The 19,652-nt window shown below is 43.9% G+C and overlaps 1 protein-coding gene across 2 annotated transcripts in view; it reads right to left on the bottom strand.

Annotated features, from left to right (window-relative positions):
* The window catches only part of LOC138261408 (alpha-N-acetylgalactosaminidase-like), a 120,794-nt gene extending 101,473 nt beyond the window's left edge, over positions 1 to 19,321 (bottom strand). Inside the window, exon 1 of one of the 2 annotated variants that reach the window (XM_069210333.1) lies at positions 19,200 to 19,321. The gene's annotated coding sequence lies outside the window, so the exon portion shown is untranslated. The remainder of the gene's footprint in view (positions 1 to 19,199) is intronic. The other variant, XM_069210332.1, reaches the window with a different exon arrangement.
* Positions 19,322 to 19,652: the final 331 nt, after the last annotated feature.

Here is a 19,652-nt window from a genome sequence, read left to right as displayed (position 1 = left end):
GGTTATTACACCACAGTTTTAAATGTCATTAACATTTATTCTGGTTTAATATCAGTGTTCTCTCTGGTTCCTCACTGGCAGGACAGCAAGAAACACAGCCAAGATTGTTTACTTAGAAAGTCTGCAACTTCTGCTATGCTGAGAAGGGAGGGTTTGCTCTGTGTGACACAAGACTGATCATGAGGTAAGTTCGAGCACGAAAGACAGTCCGCTTGGTGACATCTTAAGAATTTGTGGATCCCCGGGTAATATTTATTTTGGGGCCACCTATTTGGAAAAACTTTAAATGTATTACCATCTTTTGGTTCATTCAAGACCTCATGATGACATACAATATTGAGTAATATGTTAAACCTTCAAAAATGGGTACACATGAAACACAACAGGACGCTAAAACTGAATGGTGTCTGTCAGCCAAAAAGGACCAAAAGGAAGCTTGAACAAGCATTGATAAAGTCATTTCCTTTTAAGTCTGGATCTAGATTTTTATTAGATCAGTGGCAAACAAACTTGTTACTCCCATCATAGGAAAAACATGGTATGGGTGGGTTGCGAAATGTTTACTGGACTACGGCAAATAATTAAAATAAGGCAGCACTTAGCATCTCAAATTTCAGCTTTAGTCAGCACATTTTTTTAATTAACTCCCTTCACTCGTGGCTTTCTTGCTGCAACACTGAAAATCAAAGTGCTGCTCCTAGGGTTTCCACCATTCCATTGGTTAAAATGTAATAACTTTCTCCTAATTTCTCTTTCCCTGCCTTGTCACTTTTTTCCTCTTTTTATGTGTGCACATCTCTGGCTAGATAGTTACCTGGGACGACGCTAAGTAAGAGAAATGGATGTGTCAGGGAAGAGGAGCAGGCCGGAAATGTACAGAGAACAGTAAATCAAGAGATGTGGGTATAAGGAGAAGGGTTATAAATAGAGAAGATGTAGAAGAACATGCGTGCTAGGGAAAGAAGTGAAGTAAATTGATAAAAGTGATGTAGCCAGAAGGAAAGATGAAGATAAGTAGAAAGAGGAGGATGTGGGTAGAGAACAAGTGCAGTAGAGAGAGAAAGAGATAGGGAAAAGGAAATGTAGAGGGGGCAGAGGAGTACAATTTTCCTCTGAGTGAGGATGAGAAAGAAGTAATGAAGAAAAGGGGGGTAATTTGGGAGAGCTAAATATTAAATCAGCCATAAATAGAGAAATTTGAGCTAAAACAAAGAGATGCAGCATAGAGAGAGAAGAAATGAGAAGAGGTATACAAAAACAGGAGTTAAGAGAGTGGGGAAGTGAGAAATGTAGACAGTGCAGTGAAGGGTAGAAAGGAAAACTTGGTGTAGAGAGAACGAGGGAGATAGTGAGATCTATAAAGAAAAAGGTTAAGCGAGATAGCCGAGGTGGAGGGGTGACCTGAAATGGAGAAGGAAGTCCAGAGAAATATATATATATTTTTTTTGTCTCTCACAGAGACAAAGGAGTTGATAGAAGAAAAAAAGGGGGAATATATTTAGAGAAGCGAAGTAAAGGGAACTGATGTAGAAGGAGAGAGCAGTAAGGTAGTGAACTAATAGTGCGGTGAATAGACAGTTTACATAGCGAGAGAGAAAGAGCGGTAAGGTATAAAGAAAAAAGGAAGTAAGGTGAGGCATGAAGAGAGAGAAAAGATTCTGTTAAGCATACTCTGCTACCAAATTAGAAAAAGAAGCTGTTTTTATGGGCAACGTTACTCATCAATCCAATTCACTTTACCGGGGAAGTGGGGGGGGACTTTGGACGGTGGGACCCTGGGCAATCACCCACTTGCCTATGCCTTAAAACACCTCTGAGTCATCCACAACACTTTAATTGGATTGCGTAATTGCATTTATATAGCGCTTACTATCCCTGATGAGGCATTGAAGTGCTTTTCGGCAAGCAGCATGCTACTCCAGAACCCGAGAAGGATTAATGGTGAATTAGTATAGGGAAATATGAGATTAATTTGAGCGGTGGACGTGTGAGTGTTAGGTGACTTGAAAAAAGGAGAGTGGAGGTATGGAAGAGGGGAGGGTTTACATTTATATAGCGCTTACTACCCCTGACAAGGCATCAAAGTATTTTTCAGTGAGTGGCATGCTACTCCGGAACTAAAAACAAAAAATCAAAAAAGATTAGTGGTGAATTAGTATAGGGAAATATGAAATTAATCTGAGCGGTGGAAATGAGAGTCTGCTAGTTGGATTGAAAAGGATAGTAGAGGGATAGAAGAGGGAAGGGTTTAAAAAGTGTTTAAATTTTAGATCATTGCAATAGGAGGAGGTTTTGTACGAGTAAAGGAGAGGAGGAGTCAAAGGAAAGTGTTTAGAAAGGCGTTTTTGGGGATCTGAATATGAAAAGAGGTTTGAGATGATGCAAGGCAGGGTAGAGGATGGAATAGTCAAGAAAGTGTTAATTTGGGGATCATGGTAGTAGAAAGGTTTGGCAAGACTCAGAGTAGAGGTAGAGGATATATTGAAAGAGGTATAGGGTGAGAAAAAGGGTAGTGCATTGGGGGGAAATGAGGTTTGTGATGAATTTGAAGTTGTAGTTAGAGAATATATTGAGAGAGGAATAGGGTGAGATACGATAGTACATTGGAGATGCTGAATTAGGAGTAAAGACATGAATATAAAGATACATACACACATACATGGAAGGTATAAATGTATAAGGAAGGTAATATATATAGATTTAAGTTGCATTTCATAAACTCAGACTTTCAAGTGTTGATGTACTTTAAGCTTATTTTTGTATTAGTTAAATAGTGAAGTAATTGTAGATAGTTATATTAAACAATTACTTTATGCAGTCACCTGTATACGTTGAACATAGAATAATAACCATAAGTAATATGGTACATTTGTTAAGCAGAAATAACTAATACCTATTTATTTATAAACATAATTACTATACACATTTATACAGGGTTATACACATATCTAGATACACACATATAATCGAAATAAATGCTTATATGCGTAGGGATATGCTGTATGTTTGTGTATGAGTATGGTGGTTATGTGGGGAAGAGCCAACTCTTGAGTAGTCTTCTGAAGATAGCTATCTTATTTTTGGGGGTAAAGAGTTCCATAGGTTGGCTGTTTGAACAAAGAAGGATGTGCCACCTATGTTTTTTTTCTTGTACGGTAGGATTTTGACATGAGGTGCCTTTGTTGAATGTATTTGGTGATTTTATTCCTGATGAAGAGTGGCCCTGTTCCATGTATCGCTTTGTGGGTAATACAAAGCAGCTTGAATGTGGATCTTCTGGCAACTGGTAGCTAATGTAGGGCCTTCAAGGCAGGGGAGATGTGGGATTGAGGCTTTAGATGCAGGAGTAGTCTGGCAGCAGAGTTTTGAATCCATTGTAGTCTTTTATTAGCTCTTAAAGAAGATCCTTGGTAGAGGCTAATGGCATAATTGAGTTTAGACAGAACATGAGAGATAGTAGCCTGGATCTTGTGTGGAAATCTCAGGTGGGGGGAGAAGGGGAGATGCATCGCAGAGTTTTTATAGTAATGAAGCTTGATCTTGCTAGTTTGTCCACTTGGACATTCATTGATAGCTTGGAGTCTATGGTAATTCTGAGATTTCTTGCTTTCTTAGATACTTTAGGAAGTGTTCCCACATCGTCAGGCCAGGTGGTGAATAGGTCATAATTTTTCCATTTTCCACATGTGAGTATTTTCATTTTGGAAGCATTCAATTTAGATGGCTCTATGTCATCCACTGATCAAAGGCTCTGAGGCAACTGAAAATATGTGAGTTTCCAATGTCTTTAGGGCTTTCCAGTTTAGAAGTATTTGTGTCATTTGCATAGTTGTATCAGGTGAGGTGAAAATCATTGATCACTGCCGGTAATGACTTCATGCAGATGCTGGAAAGCATGGGTGAGATGATAGAGCCTTAAGGGACCTCTGATTTTGGGAAGTACGGTTTCGATGAGACAGGTGGGTATAGATAACATTTGCTCTGTTTTGAAGATTGGATCACTTCCTATCGAGAGAAGTGCCCTCTATGCCAATTTCGTAGAGTCTCTGTACCAGAGGCTCATGGTCAGCTGTGTCAAAGGCAGCCGAGAGGTCCAAGAGAAGTAGTGCAGCAACCCTGTTCTGGTCAACTGTGTTCTTTAGAACCTCCCAGATGGCAATGAGGGCAGATTTTGTACTTCTACCACAACAAATCCTGTTTGGAAGTCTTAAAATGTAGAATTATCTTCAATGATTTGTGACAACAGGCTAAATGCTGCTCTTTCTTTCAGTTTGCCCAAGAAAGAGCCATTTGTAATCGGTCTTTTGTTGTCGGGATTAAGTGGGTCCAGGTTTGTTCTCTTCGTAATGTAAAGGGCGTATGTATGATATTTTTAGGTCTTCTTGAAATATTCCTGTAAATAAGGAATTGTTGATGATTCTTCTTACTGGTGTGGCAGCATAGTTAGTTAGAAGAAGTTTATTCAAGGTTTGTGGTGGACATGGGTCAGAAGGGCTGCCAGCAGTCCTGCTTACTTTGACCAGATCCATAAATTCATTGTGAGATATTTGTTGGAAGGAATGCAGAGGCTGGGCTAGTCTATTCTTGGAGTTTTCTTTTTTTTTTTTTTTTTTTAAAGGTGGGTTCTGGTGGTTTTCCTTTGTTTTAAGTAGTAGTCCATGTGCCTGTTTTTTTTTTTTTATAATTTGCCAGTTTGGGAATTCTTGAGTAATGGGATGAGCCCATTCTAGGCAGTTTGGTTTACAAAATTCATTGAGAATTTTATAGAATTCTTTATTTGCACATTTAGCATTTTGAATCCTGTCTGAATTTTATTTTTTTTTAGCTTTTTTAATAGCTGACTTGTAGAATCTGTTCCAATTATGTAGTTGAAGTTTCTCTTGATTGGTGTTTGTTTCAAGCTAGGTGTGTTGCAGCTTTCTAATTTGATGTTTTATCTTTTAGTAATAAGTATCAGAGTACAGATGTAACGTCCAATAGTACCTTATATAAGGGCTGTGTGACCTTATGCACACGCTGATGGCCAGGGGGCAGTGACTTGCTCCTAAAGAACATAATCACCTTGGATACAGACAGGCTCAATCCACACTTTGCTGGTCCTAGGTCAGCCTGCAGTTAGGCCCAAATCTGACCCACTTCAATACTGCTTTTTGCACACTTTACCAAATCCCTTTTTCTAATCCCCCCCCCCCCCAAAAAAAAAAATAAACAAGGATAACATACACTTTCTAAACCCAGTTTTTAGACCTTAAAGCAGATTCAGCAGTCTCAAAAACATACTCTGCTTACCCTCTGAGGGTGTAGCTGAGTTTTTAACTTTTAAAAGACGCAAAGGGAGTGGGGGAAAGAGGGTTGCCCCTGTATGCTTAAGCACAATACAGGGGAAATTAGGACAGATTGTAAACCAGTCACGCATAGAAAACAAATTGATGTGCGCCCAGTCAGACCGGATCTTCAGAGCTCGGAGCAGAAGAGTATTGGCAGGAAGGAGTACACGAGTCCTGACACATACTCTAGGTAGAACACATCTCCTAGCAAAAGATGCCTTCGAAATTCCAATGCAGAGAATTGCTGACAGTGTGAGTTCTCCACGGTGGCTAACAGATCGAGCCAAGGTGCTCCCCATTCATAAAAGAGACCTTGCGCCATCTCTCGGTTTACCTGTCACTTATGATCCATTAGGTGACAACGGGTGAGTTTGTCTCCGCTGGCATTCAAAGATCCTGCCAGGGTGTTTACTATCAGGAAGATTTTGTGGTGGTCCACCCATGTCCAGAGGCATATGTACTCTTGGCAGAGGACCTAGGACCCAACTCTACCCTGCTTGTTGCAGTACCACTTGGGAGTTGTGTTGTCCTTAAGCACTGGTACCAGCCTACCTTTGATGAATAGAAGGAAGACTTTCAATGCCAAATAGATGGCCCGCAGTGCTAGAAGGATGTTTTGGAGCCAGGTTTCTGCAGGAGACTACAGTCCTCTGATAGCCATCTCTCCCAGGTGCCCATCAGAACCCGATCGCAGTTCATTAACTATCACAACATATTTTTTCAGCCTCCTCCGAGATCTGGACATGGTCGGAGATGTCCTATTGATGTTTACACTTCAGATCCCATTACAGAGCCCACATTTTCCACCTGGTGTACTAAACCAGCAGAATGCAGAAGGCCATAAGTCACCTTAGCCTCAGGCTAGAACTCAGTGAAATCCATGACAGAGGCTGAAAGATCAGGACACTGGGCAACCATCCTGCACTCTTCTTTCAAAACCGAACCATGTTAGAATGGCTCCAATAAAGGAGAGTGTCTGAGAAGAAGTCAAGTCTGATTTCAGCACACTGATCATAATTCTTAAAGATGACAGGAGGTTTGCCATAGTCTGTAGATGGTTGATGAGTGCCTGAAGTGAACTCGCCTTTAGCAGCCAATTGTCCAGTAGGGTAAGACTAGAAGGCCCGAACTGTGAAGGTGCGCTGCTACTAGAGTTATCACTTTACTGAACAATCGATGTGCACTTGTGAGAGTGAAGCACAACAAACTGAAAATGCTTCTGTCCCACCCTGAACCACAGGTAGCAACAATGGGCCTGCAAGGCTGGTATATGGAAATAAGAATCCTGCAGGGCTAATGCTAATATCCAGTCACAACGGTCTAGGGCTGCCAAGACCTGGGCCAGTGTGAGCATCACCGAAGGAAGGTTTTCAGAGGGCACAGGTCTAAAACAGGATGAAGGCCTCCTTACTTTTACACTAAAAAGTAGAAGTAATAATAACCACGACGTACTTCTGGCACAGGCACTATCAATAGCCTCTTTGGATAATATGGCTTGCACTTCCTGACATACAACAGACAGATGGACCTTCATCAGTCATTCTGAGGATGGTGGAAGGTGCGGCTGAGTGGAAATAAAGGACAAGGTGCACCCCTTCCACACTATCTGCAGGACCCATCTGTCTGATGTGATAGTGTGCCAACCCTGCAAGAATCATCGGATCCTGCCTCCAAAAGGGTGGCTCTGCTAAATTACAGGATTTAGCAGGTGAGTTTGTAGGAAGTAGGACGTTGGAGAAGGTTTAGTGGATCAAGTGGCTTTCTGACCCTGACAGCGGGAGCTGTGGGTGCCATATAATTGCTGGGCACCAACTAGGACTGAATTGGCACAGGGCATGGGGTACCTCTGCCAAAGCCATCAAAGGAGCGATAGGGCCGATGTGACTGGCGAGGAAGAGCAGATAAGCCCAGGTGGCGTGTTGAGGCCCTGCGCTCCTTCAGCCACTCTGTAGCAGAATTTGACTTGTCCCCAAACAAGAGATTCCTGTCAAAAGGCATGTCCATAATAGACTGGATATTGTGAGGAAATGGGGTGTATCACATGGTGTGGTTGTGAGATGCTCACCAAGTAATACACTTTCAACCCTTTTTGGACCAGTCAGGCTTTGTTTGTGGAACCTAAGCTCAAACCTGCATAGCTGTGGCTTTGAGCACTCAGACCTGCACAAATCATAGTTCAATTCCAAAATTGAGTGGTTTGTGCTAATGACTGTTGGACTGGTTAATTGGCAACAGTGTGTTGCTGTTTACGGGAGAGTTCACGTGAGGTGGTGTGGAGGCTGTCGCGGAGGGAGCTGCAGTAGGGGAGGCTCTGACCTTTCCGCCTAGCCACTATCTGCCTGGCTTTGGCCCTCAGCATCGGGTGAGTTATTGCCACATGATCCCTAAAGGTGGCCCCATAGACACTATAGCCCCAGGAGGGCATCCCATGTGCCTCACAGACCCAGGAGGGCAGACAAACAGGATCCTGACAGCCATCCAAAATTATGCAGCGAGGAGAACTCAGCATGGACTGATGGAGGTGAGTCTCGGAGTCATGGGTCCCTTTAGAGTGGGGCGGAAGTAACCAGCACCAAGCCAGTGAAGTTTGCAACCTCAGGGGCCCGCTACCATCTTCTTGGCTTTCCGTTGTTACCTTGAGCCCCCCTTCCTGCGGCAAAAACCTTCTTGGAAGTCACAAGTCTAGTGACGGTGGACACTCAGTCGCACCAGATGCACTGCGCTTGCCCCACATTTTAGTATTAAGTTTTATGAGGATGGTTATCTGTTGCTCACCATGAGACAGCTCCCTGTGCCACCTTGAAACCCGACTGATTGAAAAAAAGAAGTCAATAAATAAAAGGAACAGTTAAAGGAACAAATAAATGGGTATATAATCCTTTTAGATTGGACACTCTGGGTCTCTGAAATATCTGAAAAGGGGAGTTGTGAGTGGTGCTGCATGGTTTTGTGTCTCTGTGCTCATGCCCCCCCTTCTAAGTTTACAAGATTTATAGAAGGGAATACAATACAAGGATCACCTTATGGATTGATAAGGGGGTGTGGTGTCGCAGGACGCGGTACAAAAGCAGAACAGCTAGAGCTGATGGAAGTAAGTGGATTACAGAAAAAAAGGGGGCATAAAATGAATACAAGAAGGACGAGGGGGCAAAATCCTTCATTTGCATGCTCATGTCCCCTCCGAGACATATTTATTTTGCGGTATGCTAATGGCGCAAGGGAGGTGTGAAGAGGCGCAGTTGACTCAGCCCATGGACAGCTACAGTGGGTCAGCAGAAGAGGGAGTGGAAGACTCCAGGCCGTCAGATGATAGTTTTACTCCAATCTTATATTTCAACTGGCTTCAAAGAGGGGTCAAAATGGCTGTAAGAGGGGTTCGGCCAAAGATTCGCCTTAAGGATCAAACTCCCTGAACCCCCAGGTGATCGGAAACCTGGTTGCCCACTGATGGGGCTTGCATCTCTCCCTGCAGCCTGTTACCTCACGGAACCCTCATCCTCTCCCTTCAAAGATTATCACACGTTTTGCGGGGGTCTACCTCTCCTCATCTAAGTGCCAAGGAGCGGAGGCTGGATAACTAGACAGTGACTACCTTGACAAAATCCACATAATGAAATCCGGTAAGCCCAGAGGGCCTGTATTGACACAAAACAGGAGGAAAAAGAGGACAATTAGCAGCCTATACAGCCTCCCGAGAACAGATTCCACCACTAACCCCAACTATGCCATCAATACCACATGATTCTGATGCAACTACGCCAGTGAGGAGGGCTGCCAAAGTTCCAGGAGGGATAACTTTAAAACCTGACCAGCCAAAAATCACCTCCAAATAAAACTACTTAAATGAAGTTGGTGCTGACATCTTCTCTACCAATGCCAACATTAAGGTGTTGCCTGTCCAATTGAGCCCTACTGTGATCATTCACACAAGGACATTGTCTCCTGCTTGGACGGCAGAGCGCCATGACTTTGCCCCGCTCCTCCCATAAGGCCCCCCACAAAAAACAACTGGAACCTGCCCTCCCATAGCTCTGATCAGCATAGGGACGTAGAGTAGCCTGACGAACCTTACAAGAGCGCTTCTATCAGCGGCATGCATAAAGGGCACTCTAAACAGCCTGAATCAGCACCAAGAGATTTGGATCTCAAATCTGCAACTGGGGGAAACCCAGCACGCCCCTCTCAACTCGTCACTGGGAGGCGAAGACTTGTCTCATTTAATTTCACAGACAGAAGAAGAGGAAACAAAACGGGTCTTTCTTGGGCCAGAGATCCCAAAGCCCCACCAGATACGATGTTGTGGCCCTAGTCAAACTGTACAAACTGAACTGAAGGGATTGCCCCTAACATTTGAGGAAACAGACCACAGCGAATGCAAAAAGATACAGGGAAATGGTCTAACTCAGTCGGCTTGCGCTGAGTAGGAACTACGAACACCAGCTAAAGATATGTAATAACTGCATTCCAAAGAATGGGAGCTCATGCTACCTAACATGGCAATGAAGCACTGAAGAACTCTATCCCCTCTACAGTTGATAGTGAGGATCCACAGGGGCCTCAAGAGTTTTTAATGGGTTGAAGCACTTGGCATCTTACAGAACTCTGTGGAGGCAATGAATTACTAAGCTAATAAGATGGACATACAGTTTAGCCTCCTAAACACCTTAGCTATGTATGTTGCAAGCATTGACGAAAAGATCACAGATCTTAATGATCTGATAATAAGGGCACAGTCTGATGCTCAGGGGCCAGTTCAGGGTTGTAGATGCTCACCGATACAAGACAAATTAACCAGCTCCCAGAGGTGATGTCAAAGCTAGTGGGCGACTTGAAGGTAGTTGTCAATGCAAAGACTCATAAAAATTATACTGGGGATTGAAAAAGTAGAAGAAATAGATGATGCTGGAACGAAGGGTGGTTTGAGCAATGACGCCAAAGTACTGGGGAATAAAGAAGTAGAAGAAATAGATGATGCTGGAACTCAGGATGGTTTGGACGATGACCCCAAGGTGCCGATTGATGGTGTAGGAGGGACTTCACCTAGAGGGCGTCTCAGATCTACCTCTAGCCAGACGGTGTTAAGCAACGGCAGTGTCTCAGACAATATTCATCCTCCTCAATCTGGTTTGCAGGTCCCGGGCGCAGAGGGCTCAACTACAGAAGGGGAGCAAAAGAGGAAGAGATACAAAAAAAGGTAAGGGGCGTAACAAAGGGGCAACTCTGATTCAAAATTTGGCGATGTACCCAACCTTTCAGGCAAAAACCACAGCTAGTACATGGTGCCCAGGACCAACTAGATCTGAATCCCGAATCAGCCTAGAGGAGATTTCAGTGGGTGTGAACATGAAGACCAACTCTGCGGCCCAAGCATTTGATCCGGTAGTAGCCTCTACTGCCAGTGCTGTATCGAAAGTGCGACCAACAGGCTCCCCATACAACGGCTCCTACGAATTACAAACAAGGGAGAACAACTTTAGTATCAAATACTCAGACTGAGAGCCTCCCTCTTTCACCTAAAAATGCAACATCTAAGAGGCTCTGTTCACCTGTGCATCAAACTAACACAACAGCGCAAAATCCTCAAGCAATCAACCCCATCAACCATGTGAGCCCCCACATCAAAAAGCATTCTGGCCTCAAATATAACGCTTGTGTCGTCAGGTTTTATTCATCCTGAGGGCATTACTGCCTCCTCAAGCAAGACCTCCAGCAACAATGTTGGATGTTACAGCTATAACTGTTACTCTTATGAGATTCCTCAAAACCGCCAGGCGATGCAAACCGTGGCGATAAGAGTTTCATTAGCCCCCTTCCCCAAGGTCAGGGGAGTCCACTAAACCCAGAGAGTTGGTACTGGTTTGCAAGCTGCCCTGCAAGCAACAACTGAATCACCTTGCATGCTTTTCCATCCAGAACATGTGTCTAGAGGTTTATTTGACATTTTAAATCGGTGCAACATCCTCAAGCTTGTTCAACCAATTGGTCCACATAGAGAAGCCAGAACGCATGACATTGCCTCCCTAGAATTTATCATCCCAGGGCCTAGTCAGATTAATGAAACAACTAAAGTCACCTGGAGATCTGTGGATCTCGCACAGAAGGTGCTGGGTTGCACTGTGATCTTTAAGCATTGGAAGATTACTATAACTATGTTAAGTTATCCTGGATACCTGCATGTCCTGGAATGCAGGAGGAAGGAGTTTTCCACACTGAGGTGTTACAAATCTATTTATTCACTGTTAAGAAATGCCCAAAGTAAAACCCTTGTTCGACTTCACAGCAAACTAGAGTGCATAATGATTTGGCTTCACAGCATGCGTGATGAGGAGCACACTCCTGGTACGGAGGTGGCTGAAATATGGGTCTTAAATTAGACTAGCCTTTTATGCTGACAAAATTTCAAATTAAGAGCCGCCTCTGTTCAGTCATTTAAAGTTTGTTCCTGGAACATCAATGAGCTTGCAAATAAATTAGGAGACCCAGATACTCTAGGATACCTTCGCACTTTTCATATCATTCTGTTACAAGAGACCTGGTCCGAGGAGGCCCAACATTTGAAGGGTTATGTAACCCATTTTAATCCAGCAACTAAAACAGGAGTGTAGCATGGGTGGTCTTGCTATTTATGTATCTATTAACAGCCAAATTGAATCTTGGGAGAAAACTAGTGATTCGGCCAGCCTTCAAGTAGTCTACTTATCTCTGAGAACCTCTAACTGGTATTTAAAGAAAAGCACCTTGGTTAATGTGTATATTCATCCAAATGCTGCAGCAAGGCCAGCATTAATGAACAAGTTGATTGATACTGTAATAGGTTTAGCGTCGGAAGGTGTCAGAAGAGACCTTGTGATATCAGGCGGCTTTAATATGTGGCTAATGAGTACTTTACATGTGAGTGAGGTCACAGAGGCACAAGACAGCCTTTGGATGACACCACCTCAAGCTCACCCTGGGAGGTGCAAAGCTGACAACAAAGGGCGGGTTCTACAAAGCAACCACAAATACCTTGGCCTTAGAGCAAGGCTGCTTTGCCCTGGACAAGCTGCAGGGCCTCTCCTTTTTAACAGCAACAGTTCATTAATCGGTTATACCTTTGCCAGTCTTCCCCTTCTGGCAACTGTATCTTCCTTTGGCTTTGGTGCTAGACTGGACAACAACCACTGCCAATAGGAGATTACTATAAACGCCAGGGTGGATGTTTTTGACTGCACAGCAGACTTATTTTTCAAAAGAGCACACAACTGACCTCAAGTTCATTAGGTGCACCACCAATACCTTTGAAACCTTTAGCAGCAGAGGCTAAACAAGTCTTTTCTTTCACACTTCTGAAGATGACCTTTTGTTACAATGGGAAACAGGGTCATCCCAGGAGTTAGAGAAGCTTAAACATCACAGATTTCTCTTCAGGAGGAGTAAGCAATAATTTGAGAAAAAGCGCTAAAAAGAGGGTAAACACACTATGGAGAGGCCTAAAAAGGTAGTCTACGGATTTGAGAATTCTTTATAAATTGAGGGAGGCAAGGAAATTAAAAACAAAGAAAAAGACCCTCCGAGTGGCAAGCTGGAACTCATTTTGGGCCAAATAATTGTATGATAGTAAGTCCAACAATTCTGCTAAATTCTGGGGTACAATAAATGTATTGGGCATAGCCACCTCCAAAGTGGCCTCCTCAAACACCTCAGAGTGAACTTGGTACCAATACCTCCATCATTTCACACTGTAGTCTCAGAAAGTTAATCTCAACACATACTGGGTGATTACGGCAGTGATCGATCTATCGTCACCCCACCTCAGCAGCTGCAATCACTGGCATCATGGTGTTCCACTTCTCCCAGTAGAGTTCAGAAGCAAATAGCAAAAGGTCCTAAAGAGGGGGCAATAGTCCCTGGTGGTATTCCACCAGCCATTTATAAAGAGGATCCAATCTTCTGATCTAGTCACCTGGCTCCGCTTTTTGCTACTTTTCTCCTTGTGAATTGTATTACATCATCATGGCATGGCTCGATTCTTGTACCAATCTACAAGGTCGGAGATAAGGGAGACACTGGGAACTATTGCTTGGTAGCTCTCACTGACAATGATGTGAAATACTTCAAAGGAGTTCTATGAGAGGGGCTACAGTTGTGAGCAGAGGCCAACAATATTATCCTCCCCAAGTCAGACGGGGGATATGAAACATACTGGGACCTCAGTTAAACTTATGGCACTCTCCTTACTATCTAATCAGGCAGAGGCAAACAGGCACCCAATTTACCTGGGGTTTATCGATTATAAGTCTGCTTTTGACCAAGTCGATAGGGGAAAACGTTGGCGAAAACTGGCCTGATTCTGTATACAGGGCAGCCTTCTTAAGGGCCTTGGCTCTTCTGCACAAAGACACATGGGTCCGAGTAAAAATTGGGGATGGCCCTCACCTACCCAGGCGAATTAAAACCATGCAGGGTCAAAAGCAGGGCTGTGCCCTTGCACCAACATTATTCAATCTGTTCTTATCTCCAGACTAAACTTAGTTAACTCCCATCCACCAAAGTTGGGGGGCCTTCGGCTCTCAAATCTGTTGAATGCTGACGATTTAGTTCCGATAAGCATCACAAAGGTTGGTTTGCAGTGCCTTCTTGATGTCACATCTGCATTCTCAATTAAGAATGGCTTGGTAATACAAATAAAGCAGATTCTTTCAATGAAAGGCCCAAGAGCACACAATCTAACGTGGTTCTTAGATGCGGAAAGGATGGAGTCAACCAACAGCTTTTAATATCTTGGAGTATACTTCAACGGGAACAGAAGATATTGTGACCAACTGGGAGAAATCAGAAGGAAGAGTAATCCACTGAATGCAGGCCTTAAGTCCCTTGCTACAAAACTAAAAAAGGCTAACATTGTCACAGAACCTTCTGGCAGCACAGGCAAAGATTCTGCCAACATTGGTGCATGGGGGTGAGAGTCTCAAGGGGAGGGACAGTGATTTACTGGACAAATGCTTCTTAAGATCTACAGAGCAATTTTCCAGCTCCCCTCCCACTTAGCGCCTGCCCAAATCAGACTGGATTTTGGGATCATTAAGCAAGCTCAGGCATGGATGACAGCCTTTACTTTGTGTTGTCAAAACTTCAGGTCTGCAAAGAGGGATTCACTGGCCCACTACCTATGGTACGAATCAGATTTAAAGTATAGTTCCCAAGAACAAAACTGTTTGCTGCAGTCCTTGAGCTCTTTAAATCTAACAACTGCCTGGGATTTACCTATCAGTTACCAGGAGTTCACAAGGATAGTAATAATGAGCAGTAAATGGCTTTCATTGCTTGAGGATAAGGCTAGTCTGGCACTATGTAAACATGGCTGAATCACTCTTCAAACCTACACTCAGCTCAAACCTCAGAGTTACCTCAGCAAACCTTCTAAGGATAGGACAAGATTACAGTTAATGATGTGCAGGCTAGGGTTATTACCCGTCACAGCTTACTATCTGGCATGGAAGCGAGGAGAAGAGCAAGAGAGCTGCCAGCTATGTCACTTAGGGCAGGAGGATATTATTCATATTCTGTGCCTATGACCCACCCTATTGCAGGATCGGGGAGATCTATTACGAAGAGGGTGGAACGCCAGAGGCATAAGGTCCTGTAGGAAGGCAGTCCTGGCCTGCTTTGACTCCAGGGACCTCTGGGCTCTGGGGAAATTCCATTAGCGATTTTCAAAAGGAGTAGAGACCACGGCCCTAGGAGAGAAAGGGAAAGAGGTGTGAGCAGCCGGATACTGTTTTTGGGTTCTGCCGTGTAGCCCTAGAGTTCAGCCCACAGGCTAGAGCTTAACAATTAGGCCAATCGAGACAACGGTCTTGACCCTTGGCAGATCTTTGATTTTGTGCTTCTGCTGACGCAATGTTAGCTCTTGATTCAGGAATATTAGTATTTATTATATTTCAGTTATATTGCATTTACATTTGCCATCGATATAACGTACCCTTTTATTACTTTGAGTGTTAACTAATTTTAACATATAAAAATAACAAAAAGGCATAAGTTGGTAAAAGCGACGACATCTAGAGGAGTCCTAACAGTGTAATAAACTCTGTAAGGAATGAGTACCAAATGTGTAACTGACGGGTAACAGGTTGCCATATTGCAATTCTTTTTGGTTAACTGTGCATTGTAGTGCAACGGTTTAACAAGTCATGCAATGAAGAAACTGAATTGAATTAACTTACACAAAGGAACAGGTGTAAAGCATTTAAACAGCACAAAAAACAAATTGAAGAAAGAATCTCAACTCTCAAGAAACCTGAAAGCAATTTGTAAAAATAGACTGTTTATGAATTTATGAACACCAAAACAAAAAAGATAAACCAGGGGGCTCTGGAGATATCAATTTAAAAAAATAATAAATCAATATTTTTCACACAACCGTGAACAAGCACTGGAAATTCAACAAATATGACAAACTTTAGCAGCAAAAACGTATATAGATGCAGTTACTCAGAAGTACATTGGGCGACCAACTACGGCAGGTAGCTAGGCAAGGAAGCCAACAAAGGGCCAAAGGAATAGTTATATTTGCAAGAAAAGTAGAATCCAGAACACTTCCAGGGTTAGTGGCCAGTTGTCATTAACTTCTATGGAGTGGTTATAATGCATGGGATAAAGGATATTTGAGATGTTAAAACTCCTGTGAGCTTGACAGTGGTCTTCCTGAGCCTACTCCTTAGCCCATGGTCTTGGTGGGGAGATTTTGGCCACAGGGTCCAACATCCCTCAAACACCTCTCAGGATCATCAACAGTCCAGTCGCCAGGCAAAACAAGGTCGGCAGCTCCTTTCTTTTTTTAAATAACTCCTGGGTGACTAAACTGCAATCCTAAAACTCCCCAAATTCAGCAAACACAGGGGCAACTTTTGAGCGTCGGGTCTTGGGCTTCAAAGCTGCCCTGGGGTGAGGACTGAAGATTCTGTGATCTCAGCTACCAACTCTCCAGCCCGAGTTCTTCAGCTTTTGTGGCCCTGGGCTGCAACAGGAAGTCAGCTGACTATGGGAGTCTCTCTTCTGGCTGGGGCCCGAGGACTTCTACTCACACAGGACACCACAGGGACAGTCCTTTCCTTTGCTATCCCAAGGAGCAGCAGGTACAGCCCAACTGTGGTGCAGTCTCTCTTTGACAGGTCCAAGGGCAGTTTTTGTTTGATTCTCTGCTCCAGTTGGAGCAAGTTCTGGAGTCCAGGAGTTTCTCCTTTATGCCCCGAATTTACCCTTAGAGGAGGTCGCAGTCACTTGCCAATGGGCTACCCAGGGGCAGCTCCTTTGCAACCCCTGTCTAAGCCAGGAGATGAAAGATAAAACGATATTTAATTATTGTTTTATCTTTCATCCGCTAGCTCAGCAAACAGCAGGTTCAGGGATTGGAGGTGGGAATGGTAAGGAGTGGATTGTACTAAGTGCGCATGTGTGTTTTCGCACTTAGGTTTCCCCAGGGGTGTGTCTAAGCGCAGTCCAAGCTGCTCAGAGCAATCCTGGTGCTGCTTTCCTGCTAGGTTTAGTATGAAAGCAGCACCACGATTGCTGGGGAGCCTGTGCTGGTGTCCCAGGGAATGCTGCGACACCACAAGACCAGAGGAGCAATGCGGCAGGAGGCGGCAATGGGAAAAGGTACTTTTTTTTTTTTAAAACTTGTTTTTTTTTATTTATTCCCCCCCTTCCCCGTTCCTCCCCCAGCCCCTCCCCTTGAGATTTGCAGCCACCGCCACTGGGGCTCCCTGGTTCAATTCCATTTGACGACAACTCCCTATGAAGTGTGGCATCCCGTTATCCCAGAGTGCTCCATTCTGCCCACTCTCAAGATGTCTGCACCATTCTCTTGGTGTGCAGGTCCATGGAAAAAACAGTTTGCCCAGTGTTTCTCCCTTCTGACGCCGACAACAACCTGTTAACCCAGACAAAAGAGCAGCCACTCTCAAATGTTCACATTTACCCTTCAAGGCAGCTTCCCCTTTGAAGTTCACCTTTTGGGCTAACACTCCATAGGGCTTCCTGGTAGAAGGAGGCAACACCTCCTCCAGGGGCAGGACTCTATTGTTACCTGTTGCAGGAGAGGGTTAAACATCTCCCAAGGCGGGCAGAATACTGTCTCTTGGCCAGCATCTGCAAATGTCCACTGAGAAACTTGGGCAACAGAGTGGCAACTTTCCAAAAGTGTAGTGTAGTAAACAGTACATTAAATTTGACTTGGGTATCAAGCCAACTTTAATATAGCAAGTTGTTTGATACCTTGAAGTACCAACTCCAGTAGTCCTATTAAGAAGTAGTACTGCTGATTGGTCAGTAGTCATGTGTACTCAGTGCTTAATTTGTAAATAAAGACGTGCCGGTGCCCAAAGCCCTCCTCTTAAACATGCAGCTGCTGCAATTAAATGTTTGAACACAGAATGCTGAGGCAGCGTAATCCTGAAGCCATCTCAGGCCTCTTCAACCCATTTAAAACCACTCCCTGCCCCTTCAGCTCACTCTTGCACCTTTCTGCTTTCTCCCAATGTGACGCTTTTTTGTTTTTCTCTTCCTTCGCCTTTCCCATATATCTTTTGCTCGCAGTAAATGCTTGAGGAAGAAAAATAAGTGCAGGTCCTCAAAAATAAGTGCTATTGTTCTGCACCAGAAACAACAAGCACAAATTAAGCACTGCCTATACTCACCAATGGGCCTACTGGCCTTTCTCACAGTAAAAACAGCAATTGAGAGTTTGAAAAGGTAAAATACATGTTCTGTTTTTTTAATATGCTGCACACTGCCTTAAGACACAATAAGCCTGCTGTAGGGGTGAGTTATACATTTTAAAGAGGGAGGTTTGGGCTTTGCCATTGTTTTAAATTGAAAGTTGCGATAGTTTTACAGTGCTACCAGTCTGCAGTGGCAGGCTGGGAGACATGTTTCACTTTGTCATATTCAATGAGGCACAAGTGCTGCAGGCTCTGACAACTTACAGGCCCTGGGTACCTTTAGTACCTTAGACTGGGGATGTATAGGTAACTTAAGGTTCGCCATTTGGGAATAACCAATTTACTATTATACTTTTAAGGGTCAAACGTACTGGTACTGAAGTCTGGTTAGCAGGCCACAGTGCACTCTGAGTCAAGAAACCAGCAGCTCGATCCCAAAACTTTGGGTGGGTGACAATGACAAAAAAAAGAGGCATTTCCTTACAAACATTCACTGAAGAAAAACGTTTGACGGCAAATGGCAACTCTGGCCAATGGAACTGGTGGTGTGTCCAAGCAGCAGTGAATTTTCAAATTGGCCGCATCACGACTGTCCTGTATGACGGGTCAGAAGAGGTAAGAGGTCTGCTGGGACATCTAGGAAGACTTGAGCCACCGAATCCGGAAGAGGGTGGGTGTAGTGAATAGTAAGGCAACTGCCAATCTAGTGTGTAAAGGTCTCAACTCGTTTGCACTTCCAATCAAGGGGAATAGTCGGAACGCCCAAAGAAAGTACGTTTTCAGTCAACAGGCCCATATCACCTTTTTGTTGAAACCGTGCAATCGATGTCTTGAAATGCCATGGTAACGGCTACTCTATACGGAATGAAAACTACTTATTTTTCACATCTTAAAAAGTCACAAGTCGAACAAGGTACAAGTTACACTGTTGCTCGTAAACACACGTACCGTGCAACATCCAAGAACATTTTCCAAACACAGATGTATATTCTGAAAGCAATAAAATGAGCCTTTATATGAGGTTTTAAAACTACAAATAAAAGTACAGCAGTGTGTGGTACCTAAAAACAATGCAAATTTGGAGAAAATCATTTTTCTATTCTCCCGAGCTGACACTCAGTAAAGTGTCCGGGACGTTCATTTCTGCCACACATCCCGTTGTGTTACTCACCGATGCCGGTGCGCGGGGCTCAGAGTACCCGGCACCCTGCGATCTTCCTGAAGCCGCTAGCGTGTGAGCGACTTGTGATTGCAACTGACCAGCCGCTCGCTTCCTGATCACATGCCTCCGGGTCACGTGCTCGTGTTTTCGCCTTCGAATCCGCTTCCTGCTTGGAGGCTTCGTTTGCTTATTTGTCATCTCTGTTTCTATGTTTGCGTTTCATTCTTACTTTTCCTCTCTTCCAGGAAAGTGTATTTATATGGTGTGTTAAGGAATGCTATTTGTCGATCAGCACGTGCTACACTTGTTGCACTAGTTCAGGTAATGGGTGGGTCTCTAAGATGTTCCGGGTGCATTAACATTGGCAAAACTCTGGGTTTGGCTCGAAAATTGGGGTCGCCACGTACAGCTAGTTCTACTGCTTTCTCTGCTGTAACGTGTGAGCACAGGAGGGTGGGGATT

Source organism: Pleurodeles waltl, chromosome 10 (assembly GCF_031143425.1).
Source record: "Pleurodeles waltl isolate 20211129_DDA chromosome 10, aPleWal1.hap1.20221129, whole genome shotgun sequence".
Taxonomy (NCBI): Eukaryota; Metazoa; Chordata; class Amphibia; order Caudata; family Salamandridae; genus Pleurodeles; species Pleurodeles waltl.
This window is presented reverse-complemented; position numbering and strand designations above follow the sequence as displayed.